The sequence below is a fragment of the Anser brachyrhynchus genome, assembly GCF_964034855.1.
Source record: "Anser brachyrhynchus genome assembly, chromosome: 4".
NCBI lineage: Eukaryota > Metazoa > Chordata > Aves > Anseriformes > Anatidae > Anser > Anser brachyrhynchus.
In genome coordinates this window covers 47,888,916-47,913,448 of record NC_137698.1, presented here as the reverse complement: position 1 = coordinate 47,913,448, position 24,533 = coordinate 47,888,916, and the positions used below count along the sequence as shown (strand labels likewise).

Sequence of the window (24,533 nt, the reverse complement as noted above, 5' to 3'; positions counted from 1 at the left end):
CTCCTAGGTGTGCCATGGGACTGGAACAGGAGACCGTCTCTCTCAGTACTGTGGACTCATGTAACTGTGATGACCCCAGTGATTAAAACCTTGTAATGCTCTAGCAGTTCGTACCTGAATGTTTTAAGTTGCTGAAGGTTCTTCAGTCTCAAGTGTGTCTGATCCAGATAAGTCAGGAGCTGAGTGCTTTCCTTCAGTGATGCAGCCACAGCTGAAGAATCTGTGTTGGAAATACCATATGTAGGGAACTATTGCACAGAGGTTGTGGAAAAGAGCAGGGAGATGTTATGAGGGGTAAACTGATGTGAGGGTAGTTGCGGGCTGGATGTGGTCAGAGTGATGATAGATAATGAGGAAGAGGTAAAAGGGAGCTCAGGTAAGAATACGAAATACTAGGAGGCTTTTGGAGTTGAATGGAAGCAGCAGTGCCTGCAGAGCAGGCTGAAAAATATAGCCAGTTCTGAGAGGTTATGAAGTCTCAATGTTCTAAATGTGTAAGGGTGTCCTAACTGCAAGGATCAGACCATCATTGTGCTGTGTGCAGCTGCTGAGAGCTATCCAGGAATAAAGAAGGATGGTAGTGCCCAGTTAGGAGAGGCTCAGCTTTTGGGCTGACTGCCTGTGCAGGATGTCAGCTGTCAGGGAGATGGGGGAAGAAGGTCTGGATGTCAGAAACCTTTCTTAACAGGTATGTGACAAAAATTTGTTTATAATTTGAAGTTGCTTTGCGTGAGTCCTGTCAATGTGGTATGGTCTTTCTGCCCTTAGGCAGAATTGTGCTTTTCAGATTAGAGTCCCTCCAATGTCTGTTAACCAAGTGCATTTAGTGCTGTCCCTTCTTCAAAAGGCTGACCTTGCTGTCCTTCTTTCTCCTGCTTCACCAGTGTGGATACAGCTGTTCCATTCTTAAGCTGCATGGATATGAGTCTAGATCCAGACATTATTGTTCGATCCTGTTTTGAGAAGAAACAAGCACAATGTTGTGCTTAAGTACACTACTACAATGACAAAAAAGACTTATTTCCCCACCTCATCCCCGTATTAGTAAGTGAAACAAGAGACAAAATGCTCCTTAAAAAGTTAAGAGAAAACTTCATTATATTAATGTGGTCAGAAACACAAAACACTTGCAGTGAGTTCAAGTATTCTCAGGTGAATCCCAATCAGACTTAGCAGACCTGAGCCATGGGGATGATGAATATGAAAGTTTACTTTGTAATTTGAGTCTATGAATATATAAAATTCACTAGTTAAGAGGCTACTTTTTGCCTAGCATTGCTTATGGCACTTTTAGAGAGCCAAAAAGCATGAGTGTTTCTTGATGAGCTCTTTTTTCTGTTGTGTTCATTTGATGCCTTCATAATTCAGGATAGGGTGACATTACTCTTCATACCATCTGTGGAGTTCAGACCTACATCGGAGGGTCTCTAGGGTCTTTGACCAACTTTTATGTTATAGGCATGTGAATACTTCTGGTCTTTGATCAGAAGATTGTTTTATGTGAGGCATGTGTGTTAATAAGTATTACCTTGTGGAGAGAAAGGTAAGACTGCTACCCAGAATAAGCTATATCAAGAAAATGGTATAATCTTTACTAAATCTGGTTACTTGTTGGTCATGGCTAGTGGTGGCTTTAGTTCTTAAAAGAACTGAAGATTTAACAAAGTTGGTCTTCTCTGTATCTGAAGAACACAATGGTATTTGCTAAATGATCTTGCTGATTTACAAGTTGTTGGATTAACACTTGGCTCCTTCCCTTTTCCTAGAGGGATGATCAGACCTGTCTTCCAAGCAAGAGAAAATTCCAGTTGCTGCTGCCTGTGCTGATTTACTGCTTAACTTTTGGTAGGTCACGAAAACCTTGACATGCACCTCTGGAGACTTAGCCAGTACTGTGTGTAGCTACTGTCAGTGTCAGAAGGTGAAGCGTGTAACTTGGCAGACATTAGCCTGTTTAAATTGTATACAAAATGAAATGTCTGATTTTGCAGCCTTGTGACAATGAATTTGCAAAATTGGCAGAGCTTTTGTGTTTAATTACCAAAGGAGGCTACAGCCAAGGCATGCAGCAGCAAAGCCTAAGTCCTGAAAAATCTGGTTCTTAACCCAAAGAAGAAGGAAAAAACCAAATGTGCTAAGCTTTTTTTTTCCTGGTGCAGGATTCTCCTTTTTTTTTTTTTTTTTTTTTTTTTTGGTGCAGGATTCTCCTTTTGAGTACTTATTCCTGTATTTGGCATACTACAGTTAAAAGTTCTTCCAGGAAAGGTTTTTCTCGAGCTCCATTTTTTTGGTCCCCTGAGCAAACCTTTCCCATTATACCCCTGTCCCCTCTGCAGCTGGGTTCTGCCAGCTCCTGAGCACAGTGCAGAGCTGACTGCACAAGGGGACACTGTCCTGCAGGGTCTGGAGGTGGAGGAAGGCTCCCTAGCTTACTGCCTGGCTGTGGCTCTTGTGGTTTAGGTGGGCCTGGTAATGCCTGGGCAGAGCTGAGGAGTGTGGTAAGGCGTTGATCACACCTGCCCCTCTTCAGAGGGCTCATGGGTGAGCCAAACACAGCTGCTCCCAAGCTGGTGCCTAAACAGCCTGCGTATGAAGTCTTTATCTTCAGTGGCAGGTTATCTGAGACATTTGTAGAAATATTCTTTGTGTGCACTTGTGTTGAGGGCAAGGACCCCACTGATGGGGGGGCTGGGAGTGTTTTGGAACACAGGGGAGAGGTGACAGTTTTGTTATTTTGCTTTAGCCTGGGTTAGTTTTGCCTTGGTGGCTGTTGCTTCTATTTTTATTGCCCATTATTCTCTAGTTTACTCCCAGCTGTACCTGCTGCAGGCCCTGTGCTCTCCCTAAGGTGGTTATGGTGCACCTGCACATGTGGATTTGATAAGGAGCTCTTGCAGTGATAAAAAGTGTTGATAGGTCAAAGCTGCAGTGGTAAAATTAATTGTTTAGAGACTTGGAGTCTCAAGGCACCCGTAAAAGCAGTGTAATGCACTGTATGGAGTACCACCTGCGTGTAGCAGCTGTCTCAACAACTTTGCTGACACAGGAAAAAAAAAAGGTGATGCTCAAGAGATTTTATTTGGGCTAAAGAAATGTTCTCTGGAGGCTTTGTTTTTCACTTAATTGAAAACATCTACAGTATTGCTGCCAAATAAGTGATTAAGGGCCAGCCTTGCTGAGAGGGCCCCTTGCCTTGAAACAATGAACCCCTGCTGATCATTTCTCAACTTCTTAGACCTGAGTATCAGGTTCTGCTTATCAAATAAAATAGTAGTGAACAGGAGGATCACTGAGGTGACCACTTTTGGGGCCTCATCCAAGGAATTATCACCGGATTTTTCTTCAGAAATCTTCTTCATGGAACAAGAAGACACCTCGCCTCTTCTAAAGGCAGTGTAGCTGCTGGAAGACATCTCCTTGTGCTGGTGGAGCATTACCTTCATTATAGGCCCCATGTGAGCAGATTTACTGACAGCTTTACATGAGCAGAGTGATGGGGTACTGGCCTGATGTAAGCAGGGATGTGGTTTTATATATGTGAGAACTATTTTACTGTAATTAGTAGTACGTGTTTTGAGATACTGGTTCTTGATCTAGAAGTTCTATACTAATGGGTATGATGTGTGCTTAAGGTATGGTTCAATGTAAATTATCTTGTATAATTACATCATTTTTTATTATAAATTAACTCAAAACATGCTGTGGGTAGTAAGAGGCATTGTATCTAACTTATATCATAATCACTTGAGCAAGTTTTCCAATTTTGCTTTTTGTTTTTAAGTGAAGAATTGGCAGCCAGTCTCAAGAGTTGTTAAGTGCTCTTCTGGGCAGAATTTGTGCCTAGTGACTGTGCAGAGGTAGGAGCTGGGGGTGCCCATGGTCTGAGCTGGGCATGTGTGAGTTTGGGGTAGGGGGATTCTTGAGGTCCTTCAACAGGCCTCACTCAGCAGGTTTTGAATTGGTCTGGCACAGATTTTTGTGGCTTTGCCTGTTGCTATCGTGTACAATGTGTCAGATGTAAGAAAGTATCCTCTACTGTAGTTAGAGGAATTGGTCTCTGGTCTGTTGGTTCTAGCTCCAGATGATTGCATAACCTTGGGCCAAACTGGTTGTGACTGGATGTTGAACTCTGTTCTTCCCATTGGGCTATTCAGTACAACCAAAATGTAGTTCTTAAACATGCATGCAAAAGAACTTTTTAGAGCTGTTGGATTTACTTTGGAATTGTCTGCCCCTCATTCTTTCCTTTCTGGTAGTTTCCATTTACACTGGTATGTACTCAGCCTACGTTAATCATCTGTGCTTGGGCCTGGAGGACTAAAAGGGGAGAAATCAGAGATATGTGGTGCTGTGGCGTGGGGCTTGTGAACCTTGCACAGAAACAAGGTCAGTTTCTAGGATGGTTCCAGCACAAAGCAGTTCAAGCTTCCCTTGCTTCCTCTGACATGCGAAATCATACTTGTGTACCCCTCAAAGCTTATATAATATATATGTCTACAGAGTGAACTTAGCATACTTATTAGGGCCTGAGGGAGATTTGGGGCCCTCATTTTCACTGATATCTCCTTCACAAGTTTGATCAATGCAAGATTTTCCCTCTCAGTTTTCAAGCTCTCAAAGTGCATGCAGTAACTCAGCTTTTCCGTAAGTCTGTTGTGTTTCCCAAAGGGGCATTAAACCTGAACCAAATCACCTTACGTAGGATTATAAATGAGGGTCAGATGCAAGGATATTCCCAAAGTCCTTTAAATTAAGAATCATTGCAACAGATATATTTAAACAACAGATTTACAATGAGCTTCCAGTGAAACAAAGATGTTGTGTACAGCTGTGGGACATCTGCAGCCCATCTTCTCCTCTCTGAAGTCTATGGAAAGTGGCCTTTGCCTTTCCCTCTGTACAGCAGAGCCTGCACAGAATTATGTGCAGAGCCCAACCACGTCTCCCTGCTTTTACCAGAGCTGAAGGCAGAGCTCTTCAACAGGCTTTCACAGTCAGGGACCAGAGGCTGATGTGGAAAGATACTGGGGGAGGATGGTTTGCATTGGCAATGTGCTGTACTCATCTGATAGTTCAGCTTCTCTCTTACCCCTCTCTAGTACCTCTGATCTGCCTTGTGTCACTAAAAAGAGATTTCTCAGCACAGTTTATTGTTCAGAGTGGTAATTTATCATTTAAGAGGCAGGTAGTGCCACCTACATGAATTGAAATCAGTTTGGGATTAACATTTGTTGTGAGATGTTTCAATATTTTGAAATTGGGTTAACTGGAAAACAAGGTTAAACCTAGAATAAGGCTCAAGTTGGAAAATGCTAACTAATTTTTTATAATATTCAGACCTTGTTTTTCTGATGCCATACAGCAGAAACGTGGGGAGGAAGGCTAAAAAACATGAATCTTGTAGTAAACAACCAGTCTGACACACACGAGAGTACAGACCTGGATTCTCAAGGCACAAATCTCTGCCTCTGCTTCCCAGTGCAGGATGTAGGACTTAGATGTCTGCACAATGCACCTATGAGAGGTTTGCTGCCTTGTGTTGCTCCTCAAATGGTGTGAAGCTGAGAGCACTGTTCAATTACCTTCCGTCTCCTAAACAGTGTGGCTGAAAAGCAACGCAAAACCAAGAAAAACAAGTTTAATGCCGGCTATGGTTAAAAAAAAAAAAAAAAAAATTTACAACAAAATTTTAATATGCATTTTTCTGCGGGTTATTGCACCAGGTGCTGGTGTGTTTTCATCCCTGTAGGAAAGGCACTCAGACTCTGTCAAGTGTAATTTCAGGAGCTGTTTGTGAGAGATATGATAAAGAAAAGCATAGATAACAGGTTCATTTAGATGCTGGGGACCCCAAGAGAAATAACATCAAATGGGCCTCCAATCCACATGCAGCAAGCACACCCCACTGGTAGATGTTCCTCTTCTTTGGTCCTTACAACTACTATAGGATTTGCTTACAAGGCAACACCTCTAATTGTCATTTGCATGAGATCATGTTGCTGATTACAGCAAGGCTATGCAGATGGCATGATTGCTAGTACCTGGGTGCAGCTGTTGGCAGCTCCTCTGCTGCAGCAAACTATGTATGTCCTGTAGCCAAGAGATTTAAAAAAGAGGGGGGGGAGGGGGTTGTCACCTAAGTAAACTGAGGGCTGGGAATTGAAGAATGGTAGTTAATCCTGTGACATTAGTCAGTTTTTGGGAAATTACCTTAGGCTTGCTATTTTGTTTCTTCTGTGCCCATCTGACAGTAGGTATTCTGACTTGAAAAAACATATTCAAATGTGAAAATCTAGTGTAATGTTGTTATCCAGAACTGTTAGAAACATGTTAGACATCCTGAGCAAGAAACGTTATTCTTTGAACTGTAAAATACAGTGATTCCTTTACAGAAAAAATATCCATATATTGTCAGAATGCTCAGGTGAGCTTCTGTTCTGGGGCTATGACTCCAGAAATACTTCTGAAGAAGGTCAGTCACGCGAGTACCACAGCAAAGCCTGCAACTCTTAAGGCCCCCACTGTATCCAAGCACACAGCTCCCAACTCACTTATCCATAGTTGGACCCTAACATGTTGTGTTCTGTAAGTAACCACGGGGTTTCCTCTGAAATGAGTTGCTGAGTCATGTAAAGCTCTGTAAGAATTAAAAGTCAGTGGAAGGAATCTAGAAGCAAGGTGGGAGGGGAAATGGACAAGCTAGCTTCTGCCTCCATGTAGGTGGTATTGCCTGCTGGTATCAGCAACCATGCTGGTTCCTGGAACTGAATGGAATTAAGCACAGCTCTGGGTGGGGACTGGTCTGAACCGCTTGGCCTCAAGGTCAAGCTGAAGTGCCAGGAGCTTAAATGCTTGCAGTGGAGAGAAGAAGAATTGCTGAACAGGAAGAAGAGTGAGGCCTCGCTACTGGCCATAGCACATAACTTCTCTACTTGAGAAATCGCATGGCTTGTATGCTGGCCCTGTCACCTCCTGGATGCAGAGGGCCTGGATGTCAGCATTAACCCCTGAGTCCCTCAGGCTGATAGAAGCAGCTTGCAAGCTGGTGCTGAACAACTCTGTGCACTCTGCTGGACCTGCTCTTCCTTCTCACTGGTGAGATAATGAAATGTGCCACCTAGAGATCTGCCTCAGTACAGCTGGGAGAGGAGTCTTGCTGGTAGCTGGGAAGCTACACAGCTTGTAAATCTCTTCTGCTTTTGCTGTATGTAGCACTAAAATGCAAGGATCTACTTAACAGCCGGAGACTCAAAATGAACTTCTGTCATCTCACTGAGCGTCTAATTCATCAAAAGATGTGTCCTGTACTGGTGTAATGTAATTTGTTGGCATACCCACAGCAGGAACATGTCTTTTGTTTCTGTCCTGAACAAAAAGCACCCAAAAAAATCAGGCATGTGACTGGGTCTGCAAGTTGTTCTGTATGGTCATGTGTTTAGCTAAAGCCTTGTGTGCGATGGGAATTTTCTGCTTCCTATCAGGCCTTTCCAAATCGATTGTAGATCATGGCAAACATCCTGCACTTAATATGCATGATTGTGTGTGGTAAAAAATGATGTTCCTATAATGTGTTGAAAAGGCCCTCAGAGGATGAAGAAGTCATTACTAACGGAATAGTGATGTTTCTTGCAGCCTCCAAAAAATAAAGATTTTAAAACTGTTCACTTGTGTTCTGTTAGGCTGAGAAGATCAGAGCTTAAAGTAATGCTGACAAATGCTAACATGGTGTTTTGAAGTGACTTTTGCATTTGTTTTATCTAAATATTAGGGGAAGCAATGCACAAACACTTCTTTTAAGTAATGCGCATTTTCTTATATGACACTGAAATAAACATCAATGAACCCCATTTTTTTTCCTGTTATTGCAAGACAACCTTTCCACCTCTCTGCTTTTCTGTTTGCTCAGCTTGATTTGCTGGGTCCTCAGTCTTCATTTCATAAATTACTGTTTTTGTTGTGTTCAGTAGTCCCGATGGGTTTTGGCTAAGGGGGTGCTCTCCCTGTGGAAGCTTCCACATAATTACCAATGTGTGCACATGTATCTGTAAACACACATCTGCATATACCAATACCTATGTAGTTTTTTAAAAAAATACATTCTATATGTGTGAAGGGGATTGTAGGATCTAGTTGCAGTCTCGAATGTTTGTTTTTTTCCTACAGTGTTGTAAGAGATGCTCTCAAATTCACTGAATTAAGCAGTGGCTGTTTTCCCACTCTTAGAATTCGGAAGTAAAAGGTGCTTCCCTTAGTGCCTGCTGTATGTGTGTGTGACCTCCTGTAGGACACAGCTGACGGTGCGTTCTCATGGGTCAAACAAGCGCTTCTTGCTTGTGATATTCTTTCACTTTCCCTAATCTTTTTCTTCCAAGCAAAATCAGAGGACTTTGGCACCATGCAACCATACAGAAAGGAAAGCCTTGTGTTGCTGCAAGCAAGATTCAGATTCCCTGGTTTAGGGAAACTGGGCTGAGCAAGAGGAGTGAAGGCTGATATGGCAAAAACGCAATTGCTATGTAATAAATAAATCATTGCTTGGTTTGTTCTATTTCTTCTGGACGTTTGTACATTAATATGAGCAGCTGTGTGTCTGCATCATGCAGTGGGATTTTCCATCTTAGTCCGAGAGAACGGTGCAGCTTCCCAAGATGCTGCTTGCTCGTGGCTCGAACAGAAGCACTCGCTCGTAGCAGCGCGAAATCGCAGCGTGCTTGAGGTAGGCAGGGAGCTCTTGGGGCCAACCAGTGTGGGCCAACCTCTCTGCTCCGAGCCACATCCTCTCGGGATTTATTTAGTTCAAAGAATGGAGACTACTGCCTCTCTGGGCAATCTGTAGATCAGACTGCTTAGTTGCACTAGCATCATTCAATCTCTTTTTTTTTTTTAAAAAAAAAAAAAAACACGCTCCAAGGATGGTGGGAAGTTACTCTAAGACAAATTAGTAATTAGAATCATTTCCCTTTCTCAGACTGGACCATGCTGTTGTCTTCTGCGGTATCGCACCCTTGTGAAGTGCTGATGTGGCTGCCTGTGCTCTGTGGACCAAGGCTCGGTAACTCAGGGACCTTTTCCTATTTCCTAGTGCCATGCTGCTGCTGCTGGCTGACGCTGTGCTTTGTAATGAGCTGTAAAGCAATAAGCCTTGTGTTTCATCTTCCTCCGAGATCAGCTATGGCTGCAGAAGATGCACTGAGTTAGGAAATCATTTTTTTCCCTCGTCATAACCTAGCTGGGTTTTGGGACTCAAACTGTGAGGGCACTTGGGAGCAGTGGATCCCAGTTGTTTCTCTCTGTTCTGTGATTAGGGAAATGAGGGAGCCAAGAGCAGCAGCAGCATCTCTGCTCATGTGCAGGCCCCTGCAAAGCAAGTATGTTTTGGAGCAGATTATAAGCATCCTGTCCAAACACCAAGATGCATTGAGGAAATTGAAGCAAAAGGCAAATGTTATAAACAGGTAAAGTGAGCAAGGATAAGTTCAGAGAAGGGAAGACCAGGTTTGCAGTGGATAGGATGTCCAGCATTTAAGTTTCTAAGCAGTGAATACAGCAAACCGCGAAAGTGTTGTGGGTTTGTTAGAAGGGGTTATATGAGCCAGTGAAAGCAAGGTACTAAGGCTTCCCCATTTGTTTTCTGTCATCTGATCATTGTATGTGAGGAGGGGCACATTCCAGTGACTTGGAAAAAGTCATTTGCTTAAGCCATGTCACTTGAGTTTCAACTAGTCGATGTTTTTACTCCCTTGGTGAAGCAGAGCGAGAGTTGCTTTGGGCCCATCTGACGAGTGATAGTGCTAGCAGCTTTTACCTGTACTCATCAGGTGTGCCTTTCTGTATCTTTGGCAAGACTGTTTTGTTTTCTCCTGTTATCCGTTTGAGACTGCTGTAAGGGAGAAGGTGTGCAGAGGTACGCAACTGGAAATTCCCACTTCCTTACTCAAATGTTAACAGACAGAGGTGCTTCCCCTGTTCTCAGTGGTCTTGGGCTGGCAGGAGGACTTAGACTCTCAAGAGAGGCTTCAGCTCTTAGCAATTGCCATGTAGCCTCAGGTTTGGTTATGTAGCCATGCTGACTGGTTTTATCTCTACATTTGTTGCTTATTTGTGATGTTTAATAAGCATTTTTAGTCTGCTTGGATGAGTCCATGTTCTTGTGCTGTAAGAGGGTAAGAAGTAAAAACCCGTGTGGAGGTGTTTAAATGCCAATATGCCTTGTAAGAGAGAAGTCACATTTATTTTCTTCTCAGTTCTGCTTGTATAGCAATTCACCTGCGCTACGGTCTTGGTTAAGAAAGCTCTCCTGGAGAAGAGTACAGACCAACCATGTAGTCTGTCCAGTCCAGGTAAACTATGAAAATTTTGATTTGAAAATCCCACAAGGGGAGGCTGAATGAGCTGGTTTGTTTGCTTGAAGAACTGATGTGTGTTGTCGTGTCTTAGTATTGCAGAACTGGGCTGGAGAGGGCACTGCTGTTCAAGGTATTCCTCTGACATGATAAATATTTGATCCCAAGGATTATTTCAGTGGCACTGTTCTTTATTTTAAATCTGCATCTAATTTACATCGTGTCCATTGTTGTTGTTATAAAACTATGAATACTGTATGCATCCATTCAGCATATCCACAGATACACAGTGCAACATTATTGATAGTGTTTTCGTGTTAATTACACTCACCCAATATGTGAATTGCCTTGTATATAGGTGCCAGTATCCAAGCACACTCTCAAACTGTTTACACAAGGTGGCAACCTTATGTAAATACAGAAGCAGGTAATTTTTGATCCATTTCTTAAAATCCTCTCTTCTGGGTGCCAGTGAGAGGTGGCAAGATTACTCTGTTATGTTATACCAAAATATAATTGAGAATGCTAGCAGCCTTCTGAGAAAGACCTGCCAGGAGAGCTGATAAGCATTTGGTTTTCTTGAGGCTTAAGTGGGTAATTTCCTAGTTAGAGCAGAAATGAACTGTTATGTTCCTCAAGATGAAAGTTTGATTAGCTTATTCAGGATTGAAATAGTTCTGTATCTTTCTCCTTTACAAGTAAAAGAAAATTGTTTGGTTAGAGCTTTCACAGAACCAGCAATTATCTTTCTGTCAAATCTAGACCTTCACATAGAACACTTGCATGAGCAGATAACGTTTAGTGAAATTAATAGAGATGATAACTTTTGGCCTAACTGAAAAATGATAGGGAGAGTAAAGAGCACTTTGGCCATGGAAATAATGCTCACTTGCTTGATTACAGTAGATGGTTAAGGCCAGTGAACATCATGTTGCAGAGGACAATGAAGCAAAAAAAAAAAAAAAATGAAGCAGAAGCCATAGCATCAGAACAATTTCTTTGTTCCCCTGACTGCACGAAGCCTGTCCCCAGTTGCTGCCCCGAGAAGGATGCAGTAGGGCTGTAGCTGTTCCTTGGAGGGCTCTGAATACTTGCTTGGAGAATGCTTCAGAAAAAGGCTGGTTTCAGGTGAAGTCTTTGTTCAACTTTCTCAATTTGGTTTCATAAACGGCTGTTTTGGTGAGGATGTCTTGTGATTTTTTTAGATCTGTGAACAAAAATGTAGGAGAAATATACTTTCTGAGTATAACTGACCTGAGATGCATTAAGAGTTGTTCATGAGAGGTTGGTTCCCTGTGAGTTTTCAGCTGTCCACCAAGAACCGGCCTGTGCCAATAGGTAGTTCTTGGAGATACCAGAAAGCGTGGCAGGTAGCGTGGCACAGCCTCTTGTTTGTAATCAGCTGGGGTGGAGTTTAAAGCAGTCCCTAGCCTTCACTCAACTTAGGTGCTAGCCAGGTCTTCGAGTTGCTCAGTGTTGCTGTTGAAACACCCCTTAGGGGAGCTATGGTGCATCTTTGTTCCCATCATCACTCAAATATGCATGGAGCATCATGTATAATGCAGTTCCCATTGGCATTTCACATACTGTTGGCCAAGTATTTGTTTTGTGATGAAAATGTCAGCAGCCCAGTTTTGTATAGTTTTCATCGTGGATTCCTCACATTCATCCCCTGACGTTTGAAATTCTGACAGATGCCCTGTTTGTTTTGCGCAGTCAGATGCTGGAGTTGTGCTCAGCACCTTGGTGTGCCGTGACTCGATCACAGGTGGCACATTTTTCACAGTTTCTCTCTATTTGTACCAGTACAAAGCTATGGACCACTTCCTTTAGTTTGATAATATTGATAGCTACAGCTAGTTCCTGGATAAAACAGACCTTTGTTTATAAAACCAGTGTTACCTGGTTGAGAAATGAATATACCACTGTATATCAGTATAACTGAAATGCTTATATGCTTTCCTGGACTACTGAGATTACTGTAATAAAAATAGAGGGCTAATTTCATTAACTTTTTCAAATGTAAAATTTACACTTTTAATTTCATTTCATAATATTGTAGCACAGTAGCACATTTTTGTGAAGTTAACCATTTTTGAAGGCTGTCAACTTTTCTAGATAAAATCCTGCTGATTTCTCAAGAAAGAGTGAAAGAAAGAAGGATTTTGTTTTTAAAATCAAAAACCCTAGAGTGAGCCCTGGCCAAATAAGGAATTTGAAGCCAGTAACATATGGGCACAAGGAACTGCAATGTAATTGTCACTAAGAAGTGAAGGGAACGTAACTGTGCATACAATAGGAATTGGATTTGGATCTCCCTTGTTACATTAATTGCAATAGAGGTTGCACTGGAGATAGCTGGTACTGTTTGCACTTGTTTAATTAGCAATTGCTATGTGTTTTAGAAAGGGCCAGGGGCTGAGGGTGTGTGACAAATTGAATAATGTATAATGAAGTTGGTCTGAAAGGCGTGCTTTAAATCTGAGCTCTCCAGTGTTTGCAGAGCATTTTGAGTTCCATCTGTTCAGTTGTAAGTATATATGACGGGAATCGCTCTCAGCTGGTACTTTTTCCCAGCCTGGATGAGGAAAAATCACTTTGATCATTCCTAAGATGAAGTGAAAAATTTTTAGGCAAAAAAAATCTTGAAAGCCATGTGAAAGTTTGTACTCCATAAAGCATAAATGGTTTCCATAAGGGCCATGTAATGCAAGTCCTTTTAGACAATGAATGACAGCAGAATTTTACAGCTGAGAAGGCTGAGTTAGAGTACCCCTGCCATTTAGTTTTGATAGTATCAAGACCAGATTTTAGAACACCCAGGATTTTTTAGATATATAGATATCTAGATATTTCTAGATATCTAGAAAATCGTGCTGAAGTGCATGTGTAGCATCTAAGGTATTGAACAGCCTATAAAAATGTGGACCCTAGTTTAAAAAAAAAAAGCTGAACTGATAAATTATGCATAGTAAATCAAATCTGGATCTTTTTTTCTGTGAATATAGATTCAAATGGAAGAGCTTAATTTGTGTCTTCACATTATGAAGGAGGAGTTAGCTGACATGTTAACTGAGTCTTGCTAGTGTGGTAATCTCATTACTTTTCAGTAAAAAGAACACAAAAAAAACAGCGGTATGTGGCTAGAGCTGAGACCCTCTCTTAAGACCTTAGGAGGTCTCAGGGTTAGGAGGTGGCTGAATAGATTTCAGCCTTGTTTCTTCACTGTTCCTGTAAGGCCCAATATTTTTATTTTGTATTTCAGGCAATTTCTGTGCAGTGTTACTGAATGGGATGTTTTGAAGACTTTTCACTAGTCCTCAGGCCAGAACTTGTAAGCACAACTGAGGAAGTTGTATCAAAATGTTTTTAATTTCAAATGCAAAGCAAGATACTTTTGTTAAACTGATGCAGCATACGCAAAGTACCCTGAGCTTTTTTGAACATTGAATAGAGGCACCTGCTTCCTCAAAGCATGTGCCTTTGCACGTGACTTGTACCACAGCATTGTTTCAAATGTATTTGATAATCCTAATGAGACTGAAGTAACTATTGATAATGAGGCACATAGGGAACATTAATGATTTAGAGAACACCCTGACAACACAGTAGCATTTGCAGCATGGCAAAGAAAGGATTTAAGAATGAACAGGAACAGATCCTATATCAGAATGAATAAGGATAGTTATAACAAATGCACCCGGGGACAAAAATTCAGTTTAACTTATGATAACAGGGGGCAGCTATACAAAAACAAAGCCTCTGCTTCAGAGGCATTCATAGATGTTAATATAATGGAGAACATTAACTCCTCAAGATAAAGGAAGAAAGAAAGGAGAATGGACAAGAAAAGAGCTTTGAGGAATTGGATATCAAAAAGGCTGGTTGTATTTTTAGATATTTTGAGAATAAGCAAGTAGCCTAAATCATTAGTCAGAGCCATCTCCCATGGATTCAGAGCTGCCCTCCTACAGGATTTACTGGTGGCATAATCTCTAAATCATGACCAGAACAGTCAGTGGCCAAACTGAAGAATCAGTCAAGTGTTCGTCTTAGCATTTTGAGCACAAGTGTGCTGAGGGAAATAATCTGTGCAACATCTGTGGAATAGAGGAAACCAAATTGCTGAAAATATTTTTTATAAAATATCATCTGAGTTTCAGAAGATGGGATGCTCCAATAGTAGTTAATACATATAGGTTACAAGCATCTACTCAGATACTTCTTGTTGAGGGTGGTCTTTCAAAAGCCCCTCTAAATATTGAAGGCAAATATAAATATTGAATATTGAGATTTTGAAGCATGTGTGATTTCATTACTGACATTTAAAATATAAAATTTGGCAAACTCAAATGAGAAATTGGAAGTGATAGTCCTTTCTATTTTAAAAGGAGTGCAAGAGGTTTTAGAGGAGAGGCTGACAGGAGACGTGAAGTCTTGTTACAACGGGTGAAGTGAAATCCCTACACAGAAGGGGATTCTGTACACAGGACAGGGTGTCATAATAACGCACAGTATTCAGGAAGATTTAACAACCAGTTGTAACTTGTGTCTGAATGCCAATCTCCAAGCACATCAGAAATATTCTCTGTTCATTTATGGATTCTAGTGCTGAAGGCAAGCTATTTAAAAGGAAAATCTGCTCTAGAGCAGAAAACAAAGTAAAAGAACCCAAAGAGTCCTGTTTTCTAAGAATCTGATGGATAAAAAATATATTTGGGTGGGTTGTTTTTTTTTCAAAATGGATGTCTATAAAACCCATCAGTTAACCAAAATAACTTGGGAGAAAGGGATGGCTGATTTATGGTAGCTGTGTGCGTGGCGTTGTCCAGTGACATACATCTCACCGTGCTTTAGTAAAGTCTGCACAAGTAGAACTGCTTATTGACTTAGAGGAAAGCAAAGAAAACAACTTAGTATCAAAGTCTGGGCAGTTTCTTGAGTCAGACAGCCCTGAAGAAGTTGCAATTGAAGGGCACTTTTAAGACTTGCTATGAGTGTAGATGGACAGTCAGGAGGAGAGCTGGTGAACGGTCAGTTACTCACACAGCAGCAAGCGTGAGGTTTCAGCACCCCTGTCCAGAAGGGACCAAGTCCTTGGTAGTTTCTCTGGGGTAGTTTCCCTAGTAAAAAACTGCAGGTGTTCAACACCCTAAATCGCACAGGTATGACAAATGGAAATGGTTATCCTGTCCTTGGCAGCAAATCACCCAGCCAAAACATAACTGTTTGTCCTTAGAAAGTGTAAGCCTGTTTTCACGGTTTACGTGGAAGCACATACACATCCCTTTGAAAAGGCAGGATTTTTTTTGTTTGTTTAACAAAATGGATTTGAGGCTACTCCGTATGTGTTTGGCTTTATAAGTAAAGCGGTAACAATCCAGTTTTCCACACACCAAAATGATTGCACACACATAAGTGAGAAGTTTTTGAGAGAAGAGACTGTCCAGTTTGTACTAGTGCAGGGAATAACTGTGACCTGCCCTCAGGCTGGGTCTAGGTATGGTGTTTATGTTTGCATAAGGCACTAACGTGCACTCTCTGGAAGCCTCAGAGAGGTAGCAAGGACATGGATGCTGTGTCTTCAGATTTATTTGTGTTTTCTTTCTTACACTTCAGTACTCAGATAAAGCATTTACTCTAGTGAGGAACTGAAATCCTATTTCCTGTCTTAGTTTGTGTAAAATTTGCATCTTAGAGATGTTTTTTTCTCCTCTTGAAGTGGACATCTTCACTTGTCTGTTCCAAATCATACTGCAGCCACCTGGTTGGCTGCCTGGGACCCCCAAGGCTGGTAAGGAGGGAAAAATTGTATTAACAGGTGATGTTTGACACTGCATTCATTGTAAGGACAGCTCCCTGCTTATCTGTGTTCTGGGTCTGGCTGGGATGGAATTAATTTTCTTTGTAGCAGCTGCTATAGTGCTATGTTTTAGGTGTGTGACCAAACCCAATGCTGGTAACACACTGATGTTTTATCTTTGGTTTTGCACAGCATCAAGGCTGTTTTTTTTCTCTTTCTGCCCACCTTGATAACAGACTGGGGTGTGTGCAAGACGTTGGGAAGGGACACAGCCAGGCAGATATTCCAAAGGAACCAAAGAGGTATTCCACACTGTATAAAGTCAAGCAATAAAAAAGGAAGAGGGAGGGCTTAGGCAGCTTGGCATCTTTTTGCCTGGGAACTGGCTCAACAAGTCTAACTGTGTGAGCTAGTAAGCAATTACCTCTGCATCACTTGTTTTGCTGTGTTTTATTTCTACCCTACTACTTCTTCACTTCTTACTTATTTTTTTATCTCAAACAATAAGTTTTTATTGATTTTACTCTTCCTTTCCTCTTTCCCTGTCCCACCAGGCAAGCAGGGGAAGCGAGACGTTGTCTCTGTGGTGCTTAGCTGTCTATTTGCATTAATGCACAACACTCGGCATAGCGAGTGGTTTTATGTTTTATCTAACGTATGTTTTCCTTGCTCACAGCTTCCTGGATCTCACATGGTGTCATGTCCAAGTTGCATGATGTCCCAAGGGCGCTGCCATCTGCCACACATCAGTCATTACAGGCCAACGTTACCAACCCAGTCTCCACAGACAGTATTAAAAAGGTCTCTTTGCCAGGTCCTAGAGCATTTTTCTTTCTGAATGTTTACATATGAGCATGAGTCACAAATTATCAGTGTGAGGACAGTGTATTCATGTGCGTCAGGACTGTGGGATTAGTAAAGTCCATGCTTGTGGTTTTTAGAGATGTTCATCATTAACTTACACAGCGGTCTCCTGTTGTGGCTTGGCCAGGATTTGCGTCAGCACAGGAAAACATGTTCTGCTCCCAGGAACCATTTCCAGTTCTGGCATATAAATTGTAGGACTGTAGTCACTTCTGGAATACTACTAACAACTGTGTATTCTAGGAATAAAGCCCTCTCATAACAATAGGAATTTTTTCTTCCATATGGGAAGAAATAGAAATCTGAACCTAAATGCCTTCAGAACTGGTAGAGAAGGCTGTAAAGGAGTCTTGCTGTATTGCTTTCAAATTAAATATTGTATTAAGCAACTGTTGCCTCCTAGGATTCTTCTTATGACCAGATGGAAACATTAACTGACAGCATTATACACTGTTCTGACACTACACTCGGTGTCTGCAGAGCTGAGATCTGGGCAGACAGTAGATCTCCCTTTTGTTTAATGACCAATGTCTGTGGCATGAAGTGTCTTACCTGCTTTTCTCTGTGGAGATGCAAAGTGAAGCAGGTGTAGGGAGCGAGGAGTAGTCAAGAATTTTGTGGGAAACACTCATGTGGGGTTCTTAAAGAAGAGAAAAATAGCTTTCTCACTAGTTCATGGTGATCCCCACCATGGTTTTGATTGTTTCTTTATCTTTGTCGTGTTTTTACTCTAGCTCTTATTCCAGCTATTTGAAAAAGACCTATTTATCTGCTAGGCTTTCGTTGTTTGTGGAAGAGTGTATTTCTCCCTAGCTGCTGAAGCTGACTACATAAAAATAAGTCAGAATAGTTCAGAAACTCACCATGCACAATCCTGGCTCTTTGTCCCAAGGTCTGTGTGAAGATGCACTGCCTCGTCAGAATGGGTGGATGGTAGCACAGCATATAGTGGAGAAAAAAAGAAGGAATAGGGAATGCATCAGTCAAGGCAGCCAAGGAGCTGGAAGCACTTATCACTGCTGCTTTCACCCTGCTCTGGTGTTTGAAGGCCAAGAACCTGAGCGCAGGTGTTAGTCCCTAACCACGGCACCGTTTGTAGAATGCCCTCCGATTCTGCCACTCCTGGAGTAAAACACTCCTTTCCTTTGTTGGCTTTGCAGAGAGATTTCCCTCTTTCTCTTTTCCTCTAAAACTAATGAATTAAATTTCATAAGATTGTACTTCCTTTAGGTTTATAGAGCTGTCAATTTGCATTTTAGTAACAAAAATTACCACAGCTATTTTGATTTTCAAGAGTAGTGGTATAAATGTAATATAGCATCTAAATACTTTCCCTTACACACTCCTTGACTGGAAGTCAGGTTTACTGTTGAACAGAGATAATGCAGTTAAAAATGCATACAAGTTTTTGTGGTTTGTTTTTTTTTTTTTTTTTTTTCCTTGAGCACATAAACTGAGACTGGACATAACTATGTCATGGATCAGCTTGCACCAAGCAGTTTGGGGACTTACTGTGGTCAGAGCATTGGACTCACCATGCCATAGTGTTCTCTTCCAGATTTGTGTTTAAAGGTATTTCAGTGGGATTCCCATAATAATATCTCATTTTGTAGTATCAATCTGCTTTCTGTTGCTATCTTTGCTCTTATTATTTTTCCACAACTTCTCTCCCTTGTCAATGTTACTTCTTCCCAGATAGGCAAAAGAGTGACAGGTGCCTTTAACTAACTAACTGATCTTGACTTTTTTTTTTTTCTTTTGGTCTCTTCCTTTGTGTCAAGCTCTCCCACTTTGATGTATTAAACAGGATTCTGAGTTTTAGGATGCACCTGTGCTGTACTTACTAAGTAGTCCTTATTTTCCTTGCAGGTTGGAAAGGAGGCCTCTGGTGTTGCAGTCAGTGGCATAAGCCCTCTCCTGGGCTGGATGCGCTCAGATCCTAGCATGAGGTGTGGTGGGAGTAGCAGCCTGGCCAGGTCTTACTGCAGTCCACAGAATGGCAAGAAATAGATAAAGAAAAGAAAACATTTCTTGAAAGGTAATTGCTTGTGCTTGTTGCTTAAAGTTCAGAGCTGGGAGCAGAGCCTAAAGAGACTGCAGTGAAGCTGCAGTTTGGGGTGGGGAACGGTGCTCTTCGGGTATGGTCCTGCACCCAGCACTATGTGGGGGTTTTTCTCCAGGCTGGGGTGAGCTGAGGGGGAGTCCCCTGTCCCGTGCCTCCCTCTGTCCTGAGCATATCTTCCTGCTCAGCTTCTGAGACAGACCTGATGGCATTGCAGGCTTTTGAGCAGAAGCTGGTACTGTCCTTTAAAGTTCTTCAAGGCAGCATATGGTTCTTACGAGCAGTGTGTGCAGTTAGCACGCAGTCTGCATTCTTCCCTCCTTGCAAGGTGCCTGGTATTCCCACTTCGTGCAAGTCTGGTCCTGCTGCAGCTTCACACAGCTCTGCAGACCGCCTCCCACAGGCTGGAAGACTTAAAAAGGTGTTTTCCTGAGCCAGGCGCTGTTCAGAGGGTGCTCTGCAGAAGAGGGGGTAAAGCGGCAACGGCATCAAACGAGCTCCTAGCGCCTGCCCCCGGCCCCTCACAGCGCCTGGCCCCGGGCTTTCAGCTCGCGGGGCCGTCAGGCGAGGCGGGAGGGGCTGAGGGCAAACGCGGACTGGCGCTGAGGAGGAGAAACAAACAAAAACTAAGCTTTTTCTCTGAGAGAGGAGCTGGTGTGGCTTGGGGGGCACAAAGGGCATTGTCTCAGGGAAACGCCGAGGTAGATGTGGAGAATACAGCCTGAGTTTGAGGGGGAAAGGCTGAGGCGGCTCTTAGTGATACAAAATGGTGGTGGGGGGTGGGGGCGGAATTTGAGGTAACATGGAGGGGACAAAATGAATGTTTTTGGAAGAAAAATTAGAGCTAGCTTGGAGGGGACAACATAGGCATTTTTTGGGGGGGGAATATGAGGTAACTTAGGTGGAGGAAAAACAGGACTCTTTTGCCCGGAAAATCTGACATAACTTTAGAGGATATAAAATTACAAAATACATTCTGGGGAGAAATGGGGCAACGTGGGAAGGGGGAAATCTGAGGTAAAAGAGGGAAAATTACATGAGGAAACTTACAGCAGACAAAATGAGCTTTTCCTGAAGGAAAACCTTAGTTAATAAATAGGAGACAAATTGAGCATTTTTTGACAAAAATGTTGATGTAACGTTAGAGGATATAAAGTGGCACTTTTGGGGAACAAACTGAGGTAACTTACACAGGAAAACTGAGCATTTTTTGAGGGAAAATTTATTGGGGGGGGTTGTTGAATTAACTGTAGAGGGTAAATGGACATATTTTGGGGAAAATCTGTGGAAACTAGAGGGAAATTAGAAGGGACTAAGTGAGCTTTTTTGGAGGAAAAAGATGAGGTGACAGGAGAGAAAAATGAAAATTTTTTTTTCAGGGAAAGGCTGACATAACTTTAGAGTATACAAACTGTTAATTTGGTGAAAAAAGTAGATAACTCAGGGGATAAAATGAGCATTTTAGGGGTAAAAGCTGATGTACCGTTAGAGGATATAAAATGACATTTTGAGAGAAAGTTGTGCAATTTGGGAGGGAGGGAAATCTGAGTTAAGGAAAGGAACAAAATGAAGATTCTTGGACAGAAAATTTGAGGTAATCCCGAGGGGACAAAATAATCATTTTCTAGGGGAAAATCTGTGGTAGTTTTTAGGTGACAAAAAGCATTTTTGGAGGGAAAACCTGAAGTAACTAGATGATACAAAGTGCATTTTAGTAGTTGGAAATTTGGGACCTTAGATGGGATAAAAATGAGCACTTTTAGAGGGGAAATAGGAGGTAACATAGAAGGGATAAAATGAGCACTTTGGGGGGGAAAGCTGCAGTGACATTGATTGATGTAAAATTACATTTTGGGGTAGAAAAGCTGGGGAACCCTTAGAGGATATTAAATGGCACTGTCAGAGAACAACCTGAGGTAACTTTCATGGGAAAACTAAGCATTTTTTTGAGGGAAAATCTATAATAATTTAGAGGGGGAAATGATTGGGGGGGTGGGGGAGGTTGAGTTAACTGTAGAGGGTAATTGGACATATTTTGGGGAAAACCTGCAGAAACTCAGAAGTGACAAAGTGAGCTTTTTTGGAGGAAAAAGCTGGGGTAACCGAGGAGGAAAAAAAAAAGATCATTTTTTCAGGGAAATTCTGACGTAACTTTAGAGTATACAAACTGACATTTGGGGTAATGGTAATGGAGTGCTATTTTCATGAATAAAAACCATTCTCATGGGGATCAGTTCCATTTAACACTGGACCTCTGCTGTTTTCTTTCAGTGACAGCTCTGAAGTGCAACTTCGGCCTCGACTCAGGGCCATGTTGTCTCTGGAGAAAGGCTGCAGAAGGATCACCAACACTTCCCACTGAGCACGGGCCGGAGTTATCTTGTGAGCGAGAGGCAGCAGGGCTGGGGAGCGACAGTGAGGCTGGGGCAGAAAGCAGAGGACGGGGGAATGGAGAAGTGCCCTTGCTGGGGCTGCGGGGAGGAAACCGGCCCGGCTGAGGGAGGGGTGCTCTGAGCTTCAGGCCTCCCAGGGTGCCACAGCAAGGAGCCAGTGCTTCTGGTGGCTGACGGTGTCCTCCTTCCCTTGCAGCAGCAGCCAAGCTGGCGGAGAAGGAAGAAAGAGTTGTGGTGTGGAGCTGTGAGGCAGAAGAGGAGCGGAGGACTGATGAGGAGCACAGGGACCCTCCTGTCGCCAGGCCTGGGTGCATAGAAGATGACAGCCGACACCTGCAATGCCCCGTCTGGTTTGTGCTGGATGACCTCCCTGGAAGCAGGGATGGGTCTTGGTTTCTCTGGCCTTTTATGGTCTTTTCTCCCATTGCTCCTCTGGTTGCCAGCAGAGCTTGGCCACCCTGTAAAGAGGGTGAGAGGCCATGTCTCCCCGCACCGGACGAGCCCCCTGTAAGCAGGGGGGGGCTGATTCCCTGCCACACTCCTGTGGCCCTAGCAGCTTTCTGCCCCATGGCAGCCTGGCCAGCGTGACCCCCTGTCATCAGGGCGTGTCACAGCCTTTGTACTTTGCCATCTGGGAAGCCTCTGGCACGTTTTGTTCTGTGATCTCCATGCAGCCTCTTGGGGCAGGTGTGAGGCTCTCCTGTTCTTCTGGCAGAGAGAGGGGGGTTGCTGCCTGGCACTGGCTGCACTAAGCTCTCTTTCTCCACTGGAACACAAACTTTGTCCCTGGCCCTGGTCCCATCCCTGTCCTTGCCCAAGTTGCTGTGATTGAGTGAGCAAGTTCACTTGTACTTTAGGCCCCTGTTACAATTGCTGCAGCTTAGCTTGAATTCCCAGGAGGGAAGGAAGGGCTGGGTGCAGCCAGAATCTGGAGGGTGACCCCTACCTCCCTACTGGCAGGCCAGAAGACCATTAGACCTGTTTCCAGGCTGTAGGAATGCCGCAGACCTCAATGTCCCAAAACAAGAGGCTTCACAGGTGGCCAAGGCCAATGGAACAGGGCTGCCCTGTGAGACAGAGCCCAGCAGTGCCCCACCATCCTGGGCACTTGGCACTGCAGGCAGCAGCTGGGGCCCTTGTACAAGCAGCGGAGCAGGCTCCATGGCTGCTGCCTCACATGCCCAGCTCTATTTGCTCAGGCTGCCTGCCTGAGCTCAGCTCCGTCTGGACATCTGGAGCTCTGCTGTGTGTCCCCTTAATGGGAAAAGCTGATTGTCGCAGGTTTTGGTGGTGGGTAGGGGAGCTGGGGTAGGGGCAGGGAGAAGGATGATGGTAGGGGCAGTGGGTCCGCCACTGGTCGCATGGTGCCATAGTGATCTTCCCTGGGTGGGTGCCCCTCTGTCCTTCAGGTGCAGGAGCTGGCACTTTCCGGGCCTCAATCTGTCCTACTTGCTTTGCAGCAGCTGAGCTGGTGGAGAAGGAAGAAAGAAGATGCATGATGCTGAGCCGTGAGACCAGAGTGAGTCAAGAAGTCTTTTCTGTGTCCTGAAGGAAAGGTGTTTTCAAGCTGTGAGTGATGCCTAGAGCAAATGCCATACCCCGTGCTGCTGTAGCTCCCGCCAGTACTTGTGAGGGGAGGCAGGGGCCTTGCACGAGCAGCGGCAGCTCACATTGAGGAGGCCTGGAGCAGCCCTGCTGTCTTTGTGCCCTCACGGGCACCTGGAGGTAAGAGCTGGGGTTTTGGGGAGCAAGGCTGGAGGGACAGCATGTGGTGTTTTCCCTGAGAGGGGCTTGGTGGCTGCGGCATGGGGGAGCCTAGAGGCGGCCACCTGCTTGGCTACTGAGTTGAGATGAGCCCTGAAGAAGCAGCAGATGGTGTGAGGGGGGGTCTTTGCCCAAGGGCACCTGACTTGCCATCAGACATCTTGTTATGGCATACTTGCCTTGCACTGTGGGACTGTGTCCAGGCCACGTGGGATTTTAAGTGCCTTTGATTCTCATTTGCGCGGCAGTGTCAGGTGTTGACGTTTATTGATCATAATGGGCCTAAGCAATCCTCTGCATAAGCTTCGCCTCATGGAAGTGTAATAGAGTTATGGTTGCCCTGTGTTTACTAATTTCATGTGCCAAATATTATAATCAGTCACAGTGTAACTATTTACCTCTTCCTTGCAGGCCTTAGAAACAAAGTGTATCCTAGGAGCATGTAAAGATGGATTCCAATGATGTCTGCCTTGCAAGAAGACTCCAAAGACAACCATCAAAATATCCAAAACCCAGTTGGTATGTTTTCTGCATTGTGTTGCTCTTGGTTTTTATGTAGGTTAAAGTCAAATGTCTTTTTTTCCTTTAGAGACTACCACAGTTATCATATGTTCAGTACATTGCATAACTTCTGTCTGGCATAATATTTTTGCAAGAACTTTGCTTTCAGCAATATTTTTGCCATAATGTATTGCAAACCTGACTTAAAGTTACATTTCTAGCATGGTAGGGGAGAAAAAAAAGGACTTTGAGGAGAAGGAAAGGTGTTTACAGCACGTGTTGAGCTTGCCACTTGTGTTGCAAACTGTTTCAAAGGGACACCCATTTCAAAATTTGTGGTAGCTTCTAAAGCAGTGACTCGTGCAGTTGGTGAGGAATGAACAGCTATAAAAAAGCATGAAGTATTTATCAGCAGACAAGGTTTTACTTGCATTATTTAATATTCTTGAATTATATCTTAAAATAGTGTAGAACATCCTAGGCCTCAGATAATCCCCGCAGGGTTGTTGTCAGGCATGACATTTAATGTGTGGAATGTGGAATTTGATTGACTGGCTCAGAACACAGCGGGTGGTGTTCCTCCTGCACCTGAGCTGGGGACAGGAGTGAAACCTCCAGAGTACCTCCTTGTGTACTCATTGCATTCTAGCCAGGAGTATGCCCGTGTAAAACTGGCTCAAATATTAAATGAACGAAATCCTTTTCCAGTGGATGAGAGGACACAAATCCCTTGGGTTTGTTAGTGAAACAGCGATTGATTTGAAAATACAGGAACGCATGGAATGTTCAGGCCGTAAAGTAAG

At 43.3% G+C, this 24,533-nt stretch overlaps 3 long non-coding RNA genes across 3 annotated transcripts; 2 read left to right on the top strand and 1 right to left on the bottom strand.

Moving 5' to 3' along the window:
* The first annotated feature begins 10,311 nt into the window (after positions 1 to 10,311).
* On the top strand, positions 10,312 to 17,187 carry LOC308194941. Its single transcript, XR_013951091.1, has 3 exons — positions 10,312 to 10,340; positions 16,383 to 16,448; positions 16,823 to 17,187. It is a non-coding gene; the product is annotated as an uncharacterized lncRNA (long non-coding RNA).
* LOC308194936 lies at positions 10,327 to 20,292 on the bottom strand. The gene is made up of 3 exons (XR_013951086.1): positions 19,275 to 20,292; positions 17,874 to 18,992; positions 10,327 to 11,550 (listed from the first exon to the last, which is right to left on the bottom strand). It is a non-coding gene; the product is annotated as an uncharacterized lncRNA (long non-coding RNA).
* LOC308194934 lies at positions 18,940 to 22,765 on the top strand. Its single transcript, XR_013951082.1, has 3 exons — positions 18,940 to 19,048; positions 21,344 to 21,454; positions 21,662 to 22,765. It is a non-coding gene; the product is annotated as an uncharacterized lncRNA (long non-coding RNA).
* The last annotated feature ends 1,768 nt before the right edge of the window (positions 22,766 to 24,533 follow it).